The sequence below is a fragment of the Sciurus carolinensis genome, assembly GCF_902686445.1.
Source record: "Sciurus carolinensis chromosome 14 unlocalized genomic scaffold, mSciCar1.2 scaffold_114_arrow_ctg1, whole genome shotgun sequence".
NCBI classification, from domain to species: domain Eukaryota; kingdom Metazoa; phylum Chordata; class Mammalia; order Rodentia; family Sciuridae; genus Sciurus; species Sciurus carolinensis.
The window spans coordinates 1,079,847-1,099,106 of NW_025920106.1; the positions used below are offsets into that span (position 1 = coordinate 1,079,847).

The window sequence follows — 19,260 nt, forward strand, 5'->3', positions numbered from 1 at the left end:
GGGTATAGGCCAAGGAGTGGGAGAGCTGGGTCCATTCCAAGTTTTCTAAGAAATCTCCACATTGCTTTCCAAAGTGGTTGCAATAACTTGCAGCCTCACCAGCAATGTATGAGTGTACCATTTTACCCACATCCTCTGCAACACATATTGTTGCATTTATTCTTGACAATCACCATTCTAATTGGGGTGAGATGGAAACTTCGTGTAGTTTTGATTTGCATTTCTCTTATTAATAAAGATGGTGAACATTTTTTCATATGTTTGTTGATTGCTTGTAGATCTTCTGTGAAACATCTGTTCATATCCTAGCCCATTTGTTGATTGCGTTATTTGTATTCTTGGTGTAGAGTTTTATGAGTTCTTTATATATTCTGGAAATTAGTACTCTATCTAAAGTATGAGTAGCAAAGATATTCTCCCACTCTTTAGGCTCTCTCTTTGCATTGCTGATAGTTTCCTTTGCTGAGAGAAAGCTATCTAGTTTGAATCTATCTCAGTTATTGATTCTTGATTTTATTTCTTGTGCTATGGGAGTCCTGTTAAGGAATTCTGATCGTAAGCCAACAAATTGAAGATTTGGAACTACTTTTTCTTCTATAAGATGCAGGGTCTCTGGTCTGATTTCAAGGTCCTTGATCCATTGTGAGTTGAGTTTTGTGCAGGGTGAGAGAGAGGGTTTAGATTCATTCTGTTGCATATGGATTTCCAGTTTTCCCAGCACCATTTGTTGAAGAGGCTATCTTTTCTCCATTGCATATTTTTGGCACCTTTGTCTAGTATTAGAAAATTGTATTTATTTGGGTTTGTGTCCGTGTCCTCTGTTCTGTACCATTGATTACCTGTCTATTTTGGTGCTAATAAAATGCCATTTTTGTTACTACTGCTTTATAGTATAGTTCTGGTATTGTAATACCCCCTGTTTCATTCTTCCTGCTAAGGATTGCTTTAGCTATTCTGGGTTTCTTATTCTTCCAGATGAATTTCATGATTGTTTGCTCTATTTCTGTAAGGAACATCATTGGGATTTTAATTGGAATTGCATTGAATCTGTATAGCACTTTTGGTAGTATGGCCATTTTGATAATATTAATTCTGCCTATCCAAGAACATGGGAGATCTTTCCATCTTCTAAGGTCTTCCTTCTTTCTCAATGCTTTGTAGTTTTCATTGTAGAGATCTTTTACCTCTTTGGTTAGACCGATTCCCAAGTATTTTTTTTTTGAGGCTATTGTAAATGGAGTTGTTTTTCTCATTTCCCTTTCAGCTGTTTCATCACTTGCATATAAAAATGATTTAGATTTATGTGTGTTGATTTTATAGCCTGCTATTTTGCTGAATTCATTGATGAGATCTAGAAGTTTCCTGGAGGTGTTTTTTAGATCCTCTAAATATATAATCATGTCATCAGCAACTAGTGACAGCTGAAGTTCCTCTTTTCCTACTTGTATTCCTTTAATTTCTTTGGTATGCCTAATTGCTCTGGCTAGAGTTTTGAGGACAATGTTGAATAGAAAAGGTGAAAGAAGACATCCCTGTCTTGTTCCCATTTTTAAAGGGAATGATTTCAGTTTTTCCCATTAAGAATGATGTTGACCATGGGCTTAGCATAAATAGCCTTCACAATGTTCAAGTGTTTTCCTACTATCCCTAATTTTTCTAGTGTTTTGAGCATGAAGGGGTGTTGTATTTTGTCAAATGCTTTTTCTGCATCAATTGAAATAACCATATGATTCTTATCCTTAAGTCTATTGACATGATGGATTACGTTTTTGATTTACAGGTGTTAACCCATCCTTGCATTCCAGGGATGAACCCCCTTGATCATAGTGCACAATTTTATTAATATTTTTGATACGGTTTGCCAGTATTTTGTTAAGGATCTTTGCATCTATATTCATCAAGGATATCGGTCTAAAATTTTCTTTCCTTGATGTGTCTTTTCCTGGTTTGGGTATGAGTGTGTTACTAGCTTCATAGAATGAGTTTGGGAGGGTACCCTCCTTTTCTATATCCTGGAATACTTTGAGAAGTATTGGAATGAGTTCTTCTTTAAAGGTCTTGTAGAACTCAGCTGAGAATCCACCTTGTCCTGGGCTTTTCTTGGATATTAAATTTATTTTATTTTATTTTTTTTAATTGTAAACAAATGGGATACATGTTGTTTCTCTATTTGTACATGAAGTCAAGGCATACCATTAGTGTAATCATAAATTTACATAAGGTAATGTTGTTTGAATCATTCTGTCATTTTTTCACTTCCCGCCATCCCTCCGTCCCCTCTTTTCCCTCTATACAGTCCTTTCCTTCCTATATTCTTACCACCCTCCTTATCCCTAACCCTAAACCTAACCCGAACCCTACCGCTAACCCCTCCCAACCCCCATTATATGTCCTCATACACTTATCAGTGAGATCATTCGACCTTTAGTTTTTTGAGATTGGCTTATCTCACTTAGCATGATATTCTCCAATTTCATCCATTTGCCTGCAAATGCCATAATTTTATCATTCTTTATGGCAGAGTAATATTCCATTGTATATATATATATATGCCACAGTTTCTTTATCCATTAATCAATGAAGGACATCTAGGTTGGTTGCACACTCTGGCTATGGTGAATTGAGCAGCAATGAACATTGATGCGGCTGTATCTCTGTAGTATGCTGATTTTAAGTCCTTTGGGTATAACCAAGGAGTGGGATAGCTGGGTCAAATGGTGGTTCCATTCCAAGCTTTCTGAGGAATCTCCATAGTGCTTTTCAGAGTGGCTGCACTGATTTGCAACCCCACCAGCAATGTATGAATGTACTTTTTCCCCACATCCTCGCCAACACCTATTGTTGCTTGTGTTCTTGATAATTGCCATTCTAATTGGGGTGAGATGGAATCTTAGGGTAGTTTTGATTTGCATTTCTCTTATTACTACAGATGTTGAACATTTTTTCATATATTTGTTGATTGCTTGTACATCTTTTTCTGTGAAGTATCTGTTTATTTCCTTAGCCCATTTGTTGACTGGATATTTGTATTCTTGGTGTAGAGTTTTTTGAGTTCTTTATATATTCTGGAAATTCATGCTCTATCTGAAGTATGAGTGGCAAAGATATTCTTCCACTCTGTAGGCTCTCTCTTCAAATTACTGATAGTTTCCTTTGCTGAGAGAAAGCTTTTTAGTTTGAATCTAACCCAGTTGTTGATTCTTGCTTTTATTTCTTGTGCTATCAGAATACTGTTAAGGAAGTCTGATCCTAAGCCAACAGTTGAAGATTTGGACCCACTTTTTCTTCTATAAGTTGCAGGGTCTCTGGTCTGATTCCGAGGCCCTTGATCCATTTTGAGTTGAGTTTTGTGCAGGGTGAGAGATAGGAGTTTAATTTCATTCTACTGCATATGGGTTTCCAGTTTTCCCAGCACCATTTGTTGAAGAGGCTATCTTTTCTCCATTACATATTTTTGGCCCCTTTGTCTAGTATGAGAAAATTGTATTTATTTGGGTTTGTGTCCATGTCCTCTATTCTGTACCATTGATCTACCTGTCTATTTTGGTACCAATATCATGCCGTTTTTGTTACTATTGCTTTGTAGTAGAGTTGAAAATCTATTATTGCGATACCCCCTGCTTTGCTCTTTCTACTGATGATTGATTTAGCTATTCTGGGTTTTTTATTCTTCCAGATGAATTTCATAATTGCTTGCTCTATTTCTGTAGGGTACATCATTGAGATTTTAATTGGAATTGCATTGAATCTGTATAGCACTTTTGGTAGAATGGCCATTTTGACAATATTAATTCTGCCTACCCAAGAACATGGGAGAACTTTCCATCTTCTAAGGTTTTCTTTAATTTCTTTCTTTAGTTTTCTGTAGTTGTCATTGTAGAGATCTTTCACCTCTTTTGTGAGATTGATTCCCAAGTATTTTATTTTTTTGAGGCTATTGTGAATGGGGTAGTTTTCCTAACTTCTCTTTCTGAAGATTCATCACTTATGTATAAAAATGCATTGGATTTATGAGCATTGATCTTGTAACCTGCTACTTTACTGAATTCACTTATGAGTTCTAAAAATTTTCTGGTGGAATTTCTAGGTTCCTACAAATATATAAACATGTCTTCAGTGAACAGGGATAGTTTGAGTTCTTCTTTTCCGATTCTTATCACTTTAATTTCTTTGGTTTGTCTAATTGCTTTGGCTAGAGTTTCAAGGACTATGTTGAATAGAAGTGATGAAAGAGGGCATCCCTGCCTTGTTCCAGTTTTTAGGTGGAATGCTTTCAGTTTATCACCATTTAGAATGGTATTGGCTATGGGCTTAGCATAGATGGCCTTTACAATGTTAAGAAGTGTTCCCACAACCCCAGATTTTTCTAGTGTTTTGAGCATGAAGGGATGCTGTATTTTATTGAATGCTTTTTCTACACCTATTGAAATAATCATGTTATTCTTAACTTTATGTCTAATGATATGGTGAATGTCTTTAATTGATTTCCGGATGTTGAACCAAAAAATATGGAATGCTTCATGAATTTGCGTGTCATCCTTGCGCAGGGGCCAAGCTAACCTTCTCTGTATCGTTCCAATTTTAGTATATGTGCTGCAGAAGCAAGTACGGATGGTAGATTTTTAATGGCTTCTTCTATTTTATTGCTTGATATTGATCTGTTTAAATTGTGTATGCCCTCCTGGTTCAGTTTGGGAGGAGCATATCTCTGTAGAAATTTGTCAATATCTTCAGTCATTTCTATTTTGTTGGAATACAGATTTTCAAAATAGCTTCCCATTATGTTCTGTATCTCAGCAGTATCTGTTGTGATATTTCCTTTCTCATAAAGTTTTTTTAATTAATTTGAGCTTTTTGTCTCCTTCTCTTTGTTAGTATGGTAAGGGTTTGTGTATTTTGTTTACTTTTTCAAAGAACCAACTTCTTTGTTGTCAATTTTTTGAATTGTTTCTTTTGTTTCAATTTAATTGATTTCAGCTCTGATTTTAATTATTTCCTGTCTTCTACCCTTTTTATGTCATTCTGTTCTTCTTTTTCTAGGGCTTTGAGCTGTAATGTTAGGTGATTTAGTTGTTGACTTTTCATTCTTTTCTGGAATGTGCTCCATGCAATGAATTTTCCTCTTAGTACCACTTTCATAGTGTCCCAGAGATTTTGATATGTTGTGTCATCATTCTCATTGACCTCTAAGAATTTTTTATATCTCCTCCCTGATGAATTTGCTACCCATGTTTTATTCAATATCATATTATTTAGTCTCCAGGTGTTGAAGTAATTTCTTTTTTTTATTTTGTCATTGATTTCTATTCTCAGTCCATTATGATTTGATAGGACACAAGGCAGTATCTCTATATTTTTGCATTTCCTAAGGGCTGCTTTGTAGCATAACATATGGTCTATTTTAGAGAAGATTCCATGTGCTGCTGAGAAGAAAGTGAATCCGCTCATTGATGGATGGAATATTCTTTATATGTCTATTAAGTCTAGGCTATTGATTGCGTTATTGAGTTCTATGGTTTCTTTGGTTGGTTTTTGTTTGGAAGATCTATCTAGTGGTGACAGTGGTGCATTAAAGTCAACCAGAATTATTGTGTTGTGGTCTATGTGATTTCTGAAATTGAGAAGGATTTTTTTGATGTACAGGGATGCACCATTGTTTGGGGCATAAATAATTACTTTCATTATTTCTTCCTGATTTATGGTTACCTTAAGCAGTATGAAATGTCCTTCTTTTTCCATTCTGATTATCTTTAGCTTGAATTTCACTTTATCTAAGGACGGAAACCTCCACTTTATTACTGAGTCCATGTGCATGGTAGGTTTTTTCCAATTCTTTCACCTTTAGTCTGTGGATGTCTTTTTCTATGAGATGAATCTCTTGAAGGCAGCATATTGTTGTCTTCCTTTTTAATCCATTCTGCCAGTCTATGTCTTTTGATTGATGAGTTTAGGCAATTAACATTCAGGGTTATTATTGAGATATAATTTTTAATCCCAGTCATTTGACTTATTTTTGGTATTTAAGTTGGCTTGGTTTCTTCTTTGAGTGGTTTTTCTCTAAGATACTTCCTCCCTTTGCTGATCTACATTGTTGTTTTTCATTTCCTCCTCATGGAATATTTTGTTGAGAACATTGTGTAGTGCAGGCTTTCTATTGGTAAATTCTTTTAACTTTTGTTTATCATGGAATGATTTTATTTCATCTTCAAATCTGAAGTTTAGTTTTGCTGGGTATAGGATTCTTGGTTGGCAACCATGTTCTTTCAGAGCTTGAAATACGTGTTCCAGGCCCTTCTAGCTTTTAGAGTCTGGGTTGAGAAGTCAGCTGCTATCCGTATTGGTCTCCCCCTATATATAAAATAATGTTTTTCTCTCACGGCCTTCATAATCCTATCTTTATTTTGAATGTTAGACATTTTCATTATACTGTGCCTTGGTGTGGATCTGTTGTGATTTTGTGCATTTGGTGTTCTTTAAGCCTCTTGTATTTGATTTTCCATTTCATTCTTCAGGTTTGGGAAATTTTCAGATATAACTTCATTGAATAGGCTGTTCATTCCTTTGGTTTGTATCCCTGTGTCTTCCTCAATTCCAATAATTCTTAAATTTGGTCTTTTCATGATGTCCCATAGTTCTTGGAGATCCTGTTCATGATTTCCTACCATCTTCTCTGTTTGGGCAACTTTATTCTCAAGATTAAATATTTTGTCTTCATTGTCAGAGGTTCTGTCTTCCAAGTGGTCTAGACTTTTGGTGATGCTTTCCATTGAGTTTTTTATTTGGTTTATTGTTTCCTTCATTTCAAGAATTTCCATTTGTTTTTTTTTTGTTTTTTTTTGAGAATCTCTATCTCTTTGTTGAAATGATGTTTTGCTTCCTGCAGTTGCTCTTTCAGCTTATTGGTATTATCATTCATTGCCTGCATTTGCTCTCTTATCTCATCCTTTACTTCACAAATCATCTAAATCATGTATAATCTGAAGTCCTTTTCTGACATTTCTTCTACCATACTTTCATTGGATTCTATTAATATTGAATCTATATTTGTTTGGATCATTTTCTTTTTTGTTTTTTCATGTTGTTCATATACCTTCCCCTCTAGCAGTGCAGATCTGAGGTATTGCAGATTTCCCCCTATAGGTTTATAGTGGCCCTATAGGTTTCCAAAACCCATTCTTTAAGGAGAGATCAATAGTAGTAGTTCCCAATTCAGACACTATGCAATCCTAGACCAAATAGCCCCTATGAGGACAATAACAAAATTGTCATAATAAACAGAATGAGTTCAAATATTATCTTCAGTAAAACAAAGAGATTTGCAATAAGGTCTGCTGTTCAAATGGAGGACAAAGAGGATGCAGAGGGATGTAGAATGTGGCTGTTAATGTGAGAAGAAAAGAATATACAGAAATTCAAGATTATAGAAATGGTGAGAGTGTAATCATAAGAAATTGGATGTTAACATGCAAAAAAGGGAGAAAGAAACTCTGAGGGAACAGGTAAATAAAAGGAAAAAAGAGCAAGAAAAGTAAAGAAATAAAATCTTAATTTTTTCCATAAGGAGAAAAAAGAAAATCTACTGTATAAGAGTCATATTGTAATGAAACCTCCCAGTGTTCAGTAGCCTGATGCATGAGAGGTACCTGACAATGAGCTTCAAGCCTCCAGCAGACGTCTCAGGATTGGTTTTACCCCACCTAAAGATTGGAGCTATGGCTATCAGGATTATCAAAGATGGCCACTCTGGCTTCCAAATGTGTTGACAAATGGGGAGCTGCAGCTCAGGGTGTGGCCATGGTCAACATGAGATCCTTGAGGCGGGATGCAGTTGGTCAGGCAGGGTTCCTGGAGGTCGGGTGTGCTTTATGTGGTTGTGGGATCCTGGAGCCTGTTTGCAATCAGTCGGTCTGGGGTACCGGTGATAGGGCACAGTCAGTTTGTCTGAGGGTCCTGGTGGCAGGGAGCAGTCACTTGATGTGAGGGCCACAGAGGCAGGGAGTGATCGGTCTGGCTGAGGTGTCCTGGAGACCGGTCTCAGTCAGTCCGGCCAGGATTCCTACAGGACCTGGCTGTTGTCTCAAAATGGCAGCAGCCACGTGTAATCAAACCTGCAGGTTCTGTAACAGTGAACTTCCAGGCAATAGCAAGCAGCTGGTGCTCCACTAGCAGTCGGTGATCAGTTTGCTGACTGTTGTTGGACAAGCAGGAGGTGAACCTTGTGAGTTGGTTGATGGATAGGTGTAAGGCAGGCAATGGACAGGCGAGAGGCAGGCAAATGGTGGATGATAGGTGAGTGACAGTGAGCAATCTATACTCAAAAAAGGCGTTGATATGCTGGCAGACTGCAGGTGATCACAGCAGACAAATGGGGTTAACAGCAGGAGATTGATAAGCAGCAAAAACTGCCTTAGCAAGAAACAGATATCTTCTGCTTGAAACCAGAGTTATGGAGCAACAAGGAATGCAGCCTCCCTCTAGTCTGCCATCTTGGATCCCCTAACTTTATTTTGTATGTGAAGTATTTTTATTATAATGTGCCTTGGTGTGGATCTGTTGTAATTTTCTGCACCTGGTGTTCTGTAAGCTTCTTGTATTTGATTTTTCATTTTATTCTTCAGGTTTGGAAAATTTTCAAATATTATTTCATTGAAGACATTCATTTCTTTGGTGTGTATCTTTGCGCCTTCCTCAATTCCAACAATCCTTAAATGGTTTTTTCATGATGTCCCATGATTCTTGGAGGTTCCATTCATGATCTTTTATCATCTTTCCAGTTTGCTTTACTTGATTTTCAAGATTAAACATTGTGTCTTCATTGTCTGAGATTCTGTCTTCCACAAGATCTAGTCTATTGGTGATGCTATGTATTGAGTTTTTAATTTGGTTTATTATTTCTTCCATTTAAGTATTTTTTTTCCAGAATCTCAGTCTCTTTATTGAAGTGCTCTTTCCGTCCTATATTTTCCCTTTTAACTTTTTATTGGAGTGATCATACATTACCTGAAATTGCTCTCTTATCTTTTTTTTTCATGGATCATTTTAATTATGTGGATTCTAAACCCATTATCTGTGATATCTACTGCCATGCTGTCATTCACTTCCATCCAAAATCTTGCTACACTGTTTTAGCTGCTTCTCAAAGAAATGCCTAGGTTTGTAACAATGCTCCTGTGAAATGAGGGTAAGTCACGAGACAACTACATTTTCCAAGTGGAACAGGTTGGCATCTAGCCAGTTGAGATTGAAGGGACATGGAGACTCCAGGCTCCTTCAGGAGATGGCACTTGGTTTTTCTCACCAGGGGTTGCTTCTAGGCCTGAGGAGTCTTGGGTCCCAATGAGTGTATGCTATGACATCCTGGCCACTGTGCAGATCCCTGGTGATGTTGCAGAAAGACAGAATGACAGCAGCATGGCATCTTGGTGCCCATGGCAACCGGTGAACTTTTGGTCCTGGCCCTTCCTGACTTAGACTGAAGACAAGCCTGGGCTCAGCTGTGATATTAGGAGGGAAGATTGACGTAGGCAGCCCCTGGGGCCTGTTATTTGCAAGGAATACAATGTCAACTTGTTCACCCACTGGAAGGGGAGAGAGTGTTTTTGGGCATGGCATATCTGACCTGAGTGTTCCAGCTCCTTCCTGGGCAAGTACTCCTGCTGAAAACCGACAGCCCACACTACCCTCCAGGCCTGCTAGGTGATGTCATCCTTGTTCAGACTGCACCAGTCATGCTGACATTTTGGTGACACCTGTTCTGCAATAACCTGTTGGTTACCACCAGGTCTAGTGGCCAGGGAAGTCATGGAAGCATGTTCAATCACTTGATCGAGGATCACCCAGCAAGGCACTGGACCCAGTGGCACTGACCTTGCACACATCTCCTCCAAGCCTGGGCTCACCCACTATATTGCTCAGTCAGGGAAATGGCCTAGGACCCTCACAGACACATGGAGTGATGGATGGTGAGAGTTTCAGGCTGTGGCAACTCCCCTGTGGCTCAGTAAGTTAGGTGAAGATTGAGTTGAAAATGCATAACCAAACTCTTGCAGGGTTCCCCTCCTTTTCTGCAATGCTCAAACAAGTGACAGCTCAAACCTGTGATGGTGAACTTCTATTGTAGTTGAAAGTGGGTGCCTCCTGTGCTCCCTATAAAGGAGAGAAGGGATTAAGTCATTTAGCATGTGTGATTGAGGCCAGGAGGAAGCTAGCCAAAAAGTACACCTGTTCTGTGCACACACCACCTGCCAAGTCCCACTACATTTGCTACTGCCCTGCAACTAGTTTGCCCCCAGAAAGTTTCTTGGCCCAAATTTCCAAGGAGTCCTTCAACTTACCTTTAAATGCACATATATCTGGAAAATCTGCCTTGGCATAAGGGTTCATCCTCTTGAAATGACTTCTGCCTCTCAGACACAGGCCCTCTGTGTTGATGCCCAGGATCTTCATAGCAGGTGCTGGAGGATGCAGACTACAGGTTAGTGTAATGTCCTTGTGCAAAGGTGCTCATGATGGATGAAACAAACACCTGCTAGTTATGTGAGGAGCACATATTTCCAGTGCATAATATTATCTTGACCCATGCCTCATGCTGCAAGATCAGAATTGTGCAACATTTCAAATCTTAGTATTGAAAAAATGAAAGCACTGTGGACTTTTCTTTAGGGCACAAACTGCAGAAAGTTGTTGGAAATAAAAAAGATAAATTCAGTGAACACATACTTAAAAAATTTTCATTGCTAATGGTCTGCAAAAATAAACCTATTGACTGCTGAGCTTCAAAATAATATAACAAAACAGCAAGAAGAAATTAAGAGATTATTTGTTAAGCAAAGATAATCGCTGACAGTAACTCAATTTGCAAAGGACATAAATGCCTTTTCAAATTCGTGGTTCTCTCCTGTTGTTTGCAATGGACAACAGATTACAAGTATGCTGATTTTGCTTGTCCTACACATGTAGGATATCAGGATGAGGAAAGAATTTTCTTTCACCATACCAGCAGCACCAAAGCATCACAATTTACACAAGGGTAGAATTGGAAAGCCAGCTCTGAGTGAGTGCTCTCAAAGTAAATAGTTCCCTCATCATCAGAATTTAAAACATAATAAATCACTACTAAAATGAAGAAATGTAGACCTAATATGGTGGAAACTTGAATTTAAAAAACAGAAAATTTTAAAGAAAAACTAAAGTTGTTACGAGAATAATTGATCCTAGAACATTTACAAAATACAAAATATTTTTTTCTTTTCAATGGTTATATGCACCATAAAGATGTTGCATACCTAATATCCCTGATTTACTTCTTTAAATGTGAATTTTCCAAATAAGTGTTCTTGAGTGATGCATACCCTTGAAAAACCAATCCAAAATTTACACAAAACCATGAGAAAGATGAGAATACTGCCTCCTAAACCCAATTCTACACAGCATGTCTTCAGAATATCCATCAAAATTTATTCTACTGTGATGTACAACTAATATTAAGTAATAAAAATGTACTAAAATTATCTAAAACATTATAAAAATGCTTCATTAGAGTTGTGACTGGACCTACAAAAAAATAGGGAAGCAGGTTTTAAATATCCATTGTGGTTCCTGAGTGACAGCAGAAGAAACTAAGATATTTATTCATCACAGACTCACTCAATTCCTTTAAGGAAAATATCTTCCCAAAGGAAAGCAGAACACAGTGAGAAAACATAGTGCCAACAGCAACTCTCTTTTGTCATCACCTCTAGTTTTCCCAGCTGACCTTTAGTATGGCTTCCATTGCATTCAGGTTTACCTTTGCCATCAGTGGATGTTATACTCCTCCTGTGCTTATTTTGAACAGTCATGTCCCTGTCCTGGGGCTGCCCTAGCATTTGCAGATGGGTCTTATTACACTTCTCAGAATGGTTGAAGAGCAGAGGGACCGCTGGAACTTGCTGAACATTAGGGGGCAGTGTTCCTCTTTCTTATCCAAGATCTTGACCAATGGAGTAGAAATGAGGCTTTCCTTGCCTTGGGAAGCCACACAGTCATCTTTAAGTCACTTTCCAGGTTGTTCACATATCCATTATTTTTCTCAGTATCCACCTCAGCAGTGGCCATGAAGAATCACTTTAGCTAAGAGACTCTGCTCCTCTATTTCCATCTTCCACTCAGGGTAAGACATATTGGGTAAGAGTCTGTGCTTGGACTGTGTAAAGTCCTCTATGTGGCTGGCCCACTATCTCAGAGCAGGGGTGGGACTTGGATGTGCGGGTTTCTATTGCATCTTGAAGACAAATCCATTATTTTTTTTTCTTCTCCAGGACTACTGGCAGTCTTGCCACCTGCCTCATTCTTTCTATAGCTGTCCAATGTCTGGGAGTTGGAGACATTCTGTAGCACAGGGCGTTGCTGATATACGATAGCTGTGGTTCACACTAACTGAACCAGTAAGGTTTGGAAACGTCTGATGACTGCTCATTTCAAATAACAAAACTGGCTTCCTGAGTGGCCTGCTCAAATGTCTATTCTGCCAGGTTTGGGTAAATAGGGCTGGGGGAATCCATGCAAAGAACTGCATCAGAAAATTTAGAGAACTTTGATGAGAGAGAAGATTCAGATGCCTTCCTTTATAGTCAGAAAACAGCAAAAGTGAAGTCTCCCTACGTGCCCATTTGGGGTCTTACTACAGAGCCTAGCAAAATTGTGCATTGGTCTGGGTCAGAGTTCTGACCAGAGAGGAAGAGGGTGTGCTCTGGTGACCCCAGGAGGGCCCAAGTTCCTAGACAGAGGCCTGGGAGGGGGCATGGAAACTAGGTGCCCCTGCATATTCCAGCAGGGCTGAGAGCTAAGCTTGGCACAGCCTTGAGCTGAGCCATGATCATCATGGTAGGGTGGGCAAAATGCTGGCTAAAGAGCCCAGCACAAGGTGGCCAACAGAAAACCAGCACAGTGGGCCAGGATCAGGGATGGAGCAGGCCAGGGTGGCAGTAAAGGAGGGAGGGAGGAAGAGCAATGCAACTGGAAGCCCAGGAGTGACAGGGATGTGGGGAGGATGGAGAGGGTATAGTTATGCAGGATTTGGACTGGGGAAGCCTCCAGTAAGGTTTTGTAATGTGGTTAATTTTTTGAAATTGTTAGCTACAATTCTAAACTCCCACAATATATATGAGAATGACCTTGCAAATTGTACACATTTAAGAAATATTAATGATAAGTTTTATGATATAATTATGGATATCACACAGAAAAATGTGAAATCAATGACATGACACCAGCAGAAACAATATAGTAATATAAAAGACTACAGGTCAAACAGATTGTCTTATTAAAAACAAAGTCTAATGAAGAATCAGCTCATTGCTGCCTGGGTTGCTGTAATTAAGAACCAGACTGCCCAGTGAGTGCCAAGAATTTCTACAACATGTACACAAACTCATGTGAATTTAGCTCCCTAATATTTTAAAGATACAGCTGAATTCATGCTCTAAACAGTTCATGACAAAGCAAAATTTATTTGAATATATGATTCAGGAGACCAGACACTAGCACAGTGACTATCTGGCTCAGAACTATAGTCTCAGTGACTAACTGTGTTTGGTAGTTAGTAAAGTAACTAAAGGAACAAATGAAGAAAATCACAGATAATAGAGCACACTTTGCAAAGCTTTGATTAAAGACAAAGGTCTTAGACTGGATACAGTAGCACCTTCTGATAATCCCAGCAGCCCAATAGGCTAAGTCCAGAGGATCACAAGATTGAGGGCAACCTCAGCAGCTGAGTGACAAGTTGTCTCAAACTAAAAGGTGAAAAAAAGAGAAACTTTGGATGTAGCTCAGTGTTGAAGTACCAATTGGTTCAATCTAACTACAGAAAGAGAGACAGAGTGATCAAAGAGAAAGCAAATGAATGAGAAGTACAAAAAAAAAAACACAAAGAATGTGCTAGTTTTAAAAAAATGAATATGGTGCCTGTTATTAAATCTCTTAATTTAGGGTATTCCTCTGATAGCCATGAACACATAACTAAGGAGATTCCTTGATTTGTTTCAAAACATAAATTTATTCCCATTTAATTTAAACATATATATATATATAAAACATAACTAAGGAGATTCCTTGATTTGTTTCAAAACATGAATTTATTCCCATTTTATATAAAAGTAACATGAAAGAAAAATTTATCCAAAGATAATAGAAATGTGTTTTATAAACTGAAAATTTCCAGAAGAGATGTGCAAGGAGTCCATCAACTGGGAAAATGAAAAAGAAAATTATTAAATTTATATTAGCCAAGACCAGGGAAAATATCATATATGTTTCAATCATTGCCTACAAACCAAAGAAACAATTTTCTAAAAATAATATGAAATATAAGATTCCATAACAGAAAAAAGTTCAGTGAAATGTAGTACTTTCTCCTTTTAGAAATAAAGAGAAAGCAATTAGATTAATTCTTCTGTAAACAGTATTTGATTTTATTTAAAAACATTAAAATCCATCAGATTGCTATCTCCTAAGATATCTTCACACAGCCCTTGTAACAAAATGATTCATTAAGTATTTAAAGAAAAAAAATGTCCAATTATATAGAATATAGTATACTGAGAGTTTTTTAACATACCCATAAATCAGGATGAATGTAAAATAGCTAAACTATGCTTAGTTGCTCATCAACATGTATGTAAACCTACATGAAGAAACTTAGCTCTGAATATTCTATCCCTTTGCTTTCATCCATACAAAGCATGCAGATGATGTATTTCTTCCTATCTCATGTTTTAAATGTAAAGCATGTATGTGAACTCCTTGTTTCATAATAATGATTTTCTCTCTTTTTTGTCATGTTTCAAATTTATTTACCTTTGGAAATTGAATAATTATCACAAATGTCTAATTCAGCTAGAGATTATCATTAACTGAAAGATTAACATAGGCTGAAGGTTTTGAAAATTAAATAGCTTGAGAAATTATTTCCTGTAGTAGGATGAAGATCAGTGATGGATGACAAATCTAAGAGCAAAAGGATTTCTTAACCTTTATACTTAATTAGAAAAAATTACTTAGGAAATATGTGATATTAGAAGCAAAATCCAAATGATGCACTAGGAAGCAGGGTAATTCATAAAAATATGAGTAGGAATAAAATTAAAAAGTAATTTAAAAGGAAAAATAGAACAGAAATGCATACATACAATACTATGAAAACACATAACTGAAATTCAAGTTCAAATATTTTGGTGCTATGAAAACATAACTTTAGTTCACTTGGTCTGGTTTCCATACCAAAACTACCCAGGATGGCATTTTAACTGAGATTTAAAAGCTTGTAACTATACTTGAACCTCATCCATCTTTGCCTTTTTTTATGTAATTGAGCATGAGTTTCTTGGTGATTGGTAAACTTTTTACAAACTGAAAAGGAAAAAAGGAAGAAATTTGGAAATTAAAAGCACCATTCCTCTAATAACAATATATATGATCTTCCAAGAGAACTTACATTTCTGAATTGGTTTGGTAAAAGGAGTAGTATATTTTGTGAATAGTCACCTATAACCTTTCTCTAGGTCTCTCAATTTCCCAGCAAAATCAATCATTTACAAGGAGAGGAAAAGACAAAGCTGAAGTCTATGGCCTCCTCTCAGCAGAACCAACTGCCTCATAGTATCTATCACCATGGCCTTCTTTAAAGTCCCAAAAATTCATTGTGATTTTGTGTGAAAGTAAGAGAACAAAGCATTATATTGAATTCCTCCCTGCCCCCACTTTTATAACCTTATATTGAAACTTACCTGAAGTTTATCAAGGAAGTTTTTAAATAAAAATTATTTTCAAAATATTTTATTAATAAACAATTCTTTTCTGTAAATACATCAGTTACTTGCTCTTTTCTTATAACAATGTATCTCCTAGTACTTTGAGTGATTAATGGTAAGTTAATCTTTCAAAGTCCTTTGTGCTATACCTTCTGGGAGGGAGCAGACAATAAAATTTGGGGAATCCAATGAGGTTTCTAATTTAAATAGCCACTCATCACAAGTTCCCACTTTGCATTCAAATAGCCCTATTCTGCCATCATCAGGATTGAAACCCTCTCCTAAGAAAACTGAATTTAAATAGAATATTTTCTCATAATCAAGAATAAGTATTTAGCTCTTTTTTAAATAGCAGCAGTCCAACATCCTATACCCTTATACAGAATTATTCCCAGGCACCACCATTCTCTGCCACCACTTTCCATACTCCCCTCTTATCTACAGGAGAATAATTGACTACACCACAGAGCTGGGAAGTCTCTATGTCAGCTCATGGCACTGTCAAAGAATACAGGTATCAGGACATCCCCACTTCAGAGATTAGGATATCAGGGCTCAGAATGTGTTAAACATCCTTCCCAAAGTCACTGGTCTTGGAAGTTGTAGAACCAGAACATAAAAACAAATCCAAACAAGAACATAAAAACAAATCCAGTCTCCAAAGGTGTGTTTTAAAACATCTTGGTCTATCACCTAACTAATAGTCTCCCTGAGGTAAAAAAAAAAAAAAAAATTATAGACCTTGAGAAGGAAGAGGGTAATCAGAAAGGATGAAGACTCTCTGATAGTGATACCGCTGTTTACCGGTGAGGAGTTCTGCTCCTTCTAATGTTGAAGATTGAACACTAGAGAAGCACGCCAAGGCAAGCATATTAAGCAGGTTTATTTAAAGGGAATAATACAGACTTCTCCCGGCAGGAAGAAGGGGGCCATGGCTGATGTTCTAAAAGTCCCAAGAAGTGAGCGCACCCTACATCTTTTATAGGTTAAAGTCTCTTTTGTTCTCCAGTTTTCTCCCCCCTTATCTCTCCTTCCTTCCTGCCTACATGACTAGGCCTGGTTTTGCATTAAGTGAGAAGCCATGGACAGGGGGAGGGCCAAGGTGACTCAGGCAGGTAAGGGCCCAGGGGGCATTAATTAGCAGCTCCTTGCTTGCAGTCCTTGATAAAGGCAGGTAAATTTGGTCATCAATGGGCTCCGGAGATCCTTGACATTCCATTCTTCCAGGGGCAGCCTCCAACTTCCAGAGGCAGATGGCTTCATGACTTCATTTCCTCAAATTGACCCGATTCCCTATTTCTACACTAACTACCTGTCCTTAATTCTGGCTTCAATAGCACCTCACAGAGGCCCTTCATCAGTCAGTTTGAGGCTGAGTTTGGAAGACTTCCTGTCTGCTCACATCTTCTAGTTTTTTCCACACATATTTATTTCCACATTGCTTTTGTAATTTTTGTGCTTGAGATATTTTTGTTAACTTATTTTTCTTAAGTTACCTTACCTCTTTTACTTACAAAAATGTATTTAAAACCTCAGTGGTTTATGGCAATTTTCAATAAAAATGAGTATCATTTGCCCCAAATAAAAATTGACTTCAAATCCTATAGAACTACCAAATTAATTACCAGTCATATGTGCACCATTCAAAATCATTCATCTGAGGCAGGGTCTTCAGACTCAGTTTGGAGAATTGGAGCTACTAGGTAACACCAGAACACAAATAACCCCTGTGCTCTTCTGCCACAAACAGTTATCCAGGCACTCATTCAATCTCCATTGCACTCTGAGAGCATCCAGGAGGCCAGGAAGATATCCTATCCCAAATGTAGTCAAGATCATACACTTCAAAACCAGATTCCTGGTTCTGGTCACTGCATCTTTAGTTTCCAACCACATATCCTTTTAGACGTGATATAATTCAGAGGTTATTGTTCTTCCCAGCACCTTCTTTGCTGACCATTGAGTCATGTCATAACTCCCAATTTAACTATTATGTGATTATTGCTTGTTAAGAGATCTAGGAAGAAGAAACCAGGATTTCACAGTGTCCCCAGGAAGTAGAGCAGTACTAGGCTGAGCAGTCATATCTTTTCCCACTGTCCTCCTGTTCATCTGCTTCTCAAATATCTGCCAGAGACCAATCTCCATGGAAGAAGAGAAGAGATATAAAAGGAAAAAAGGGCATTTGAGAGCATGCAGAAAAATGCCCTCAGTTTACAGAGAAGCAAGCCAGCCCTGAGGTCCTTTGTCTCCCCATCTTGCACAACCAGCTGGGGCACAGCTATATTGAACCAATGTCCCCAGAATTCTGGCACATTTTTACCATTTATTCAACTGAAAATATTCCCACCACAAATTACACACTGGGCCCCCAACTCCAAGGACAGATTATTAACCCTTCACTCTAGAATAATCTAGTTTCTGTAATATGACAATGCAGTCACAATGATATTCTCTCACCTTAGAATTTAATCACATGATCTGTTTGACTCTAATGATCCTATAGAAATAGAAATCACAGGTTGGGTCACATAAAAATAACTAAAAAGCCCACCCACCCCACCCTCCTTTTGAAGACTCCAAGATTTTCTATCCTGTGAAGGGGAAAAGTTTTATGTAACCACTTAAACCAGATGCTGTACATAAACTAAATTTTACCTTCCTTAGAAAGCACTATGGAGTCATTGTGTCTTTCAGTAGTCAGGATGTGGCCTATTCCCTTTTATCTCAGAGTCAGCCACTCAAAGAAGAGGGGAGGCTGTTTCCCACCATCCAAGATTCAGCACAACTGCACCAGAAAGAGAGCTGAGTAGGGGCAAGTTACACAAAATGTCTAAGGGGGCAAAGATCTGAACCATTCAAGGGCCAAACTTCTGCCAAGGAAACAGGATTCCAAGTAAGATTGGTCTTGTTGGAAAGGGATGGGAGACAACAGAATTTCTTCCCCAACCAAAAATCCTCTACACTCACTCTGGTTTTATTATTTTGGGTAAGATCTTTTAATTTTACAGATAATTTTTATATTAGCTAAAAACTAGAGGAAACTAAATATTCTAGAGGAGCAATATGGCTGAATTAATTGTTACATTGTTCCACAACTCTTATACAGACTTAAGAATGATAGTTAAAAATTTGGTGGTCTAGGTAATTCAGAAAATACTCAAATGTAAAAAAATAGAAAATTGCATGTATGATGATATTGCTACTGTTCCATGTGATGATGTAGTTGTTGAGCAAAAGACTCAAAACATTCAACTACAGTGCTGCTAGTAAACTTGTGGTTAGTATACAGAAATATATAGACATGTGACCACATTAGACTCACTGTCCTCACTTAGAGCCTCAGAGCTTCCTGGGACATCCAACTCTCTCCTGCAAACCCTACACATCTACCACTGGGAACTAGTGTTAGGAAGCTCATCTAGGTGTACCTAACCTGTCCTGCCCCATGGAAGGTGCTATGCTAAGA

General features: G+C 37.7%; 1 non-coding gene across 1 annotated transcript; it reads right to left on the reverse strand.

Moving 5' to 3' along the window:
- Positions 1-4,502: 4,502 nt before the first annotated feature.
- Positions 4,503-4,609, reverse strand: LOC124973261 (U6 spliceosomal RNA). Its single transcript, XR_007106654.1, has one exon. It is a non-coding gene; the product is annotated as a U6 spliceosomal RNA (small nuclear RNA).
- Positions 4,610-19,260: the final 14,651 nt, after the last annotated feature.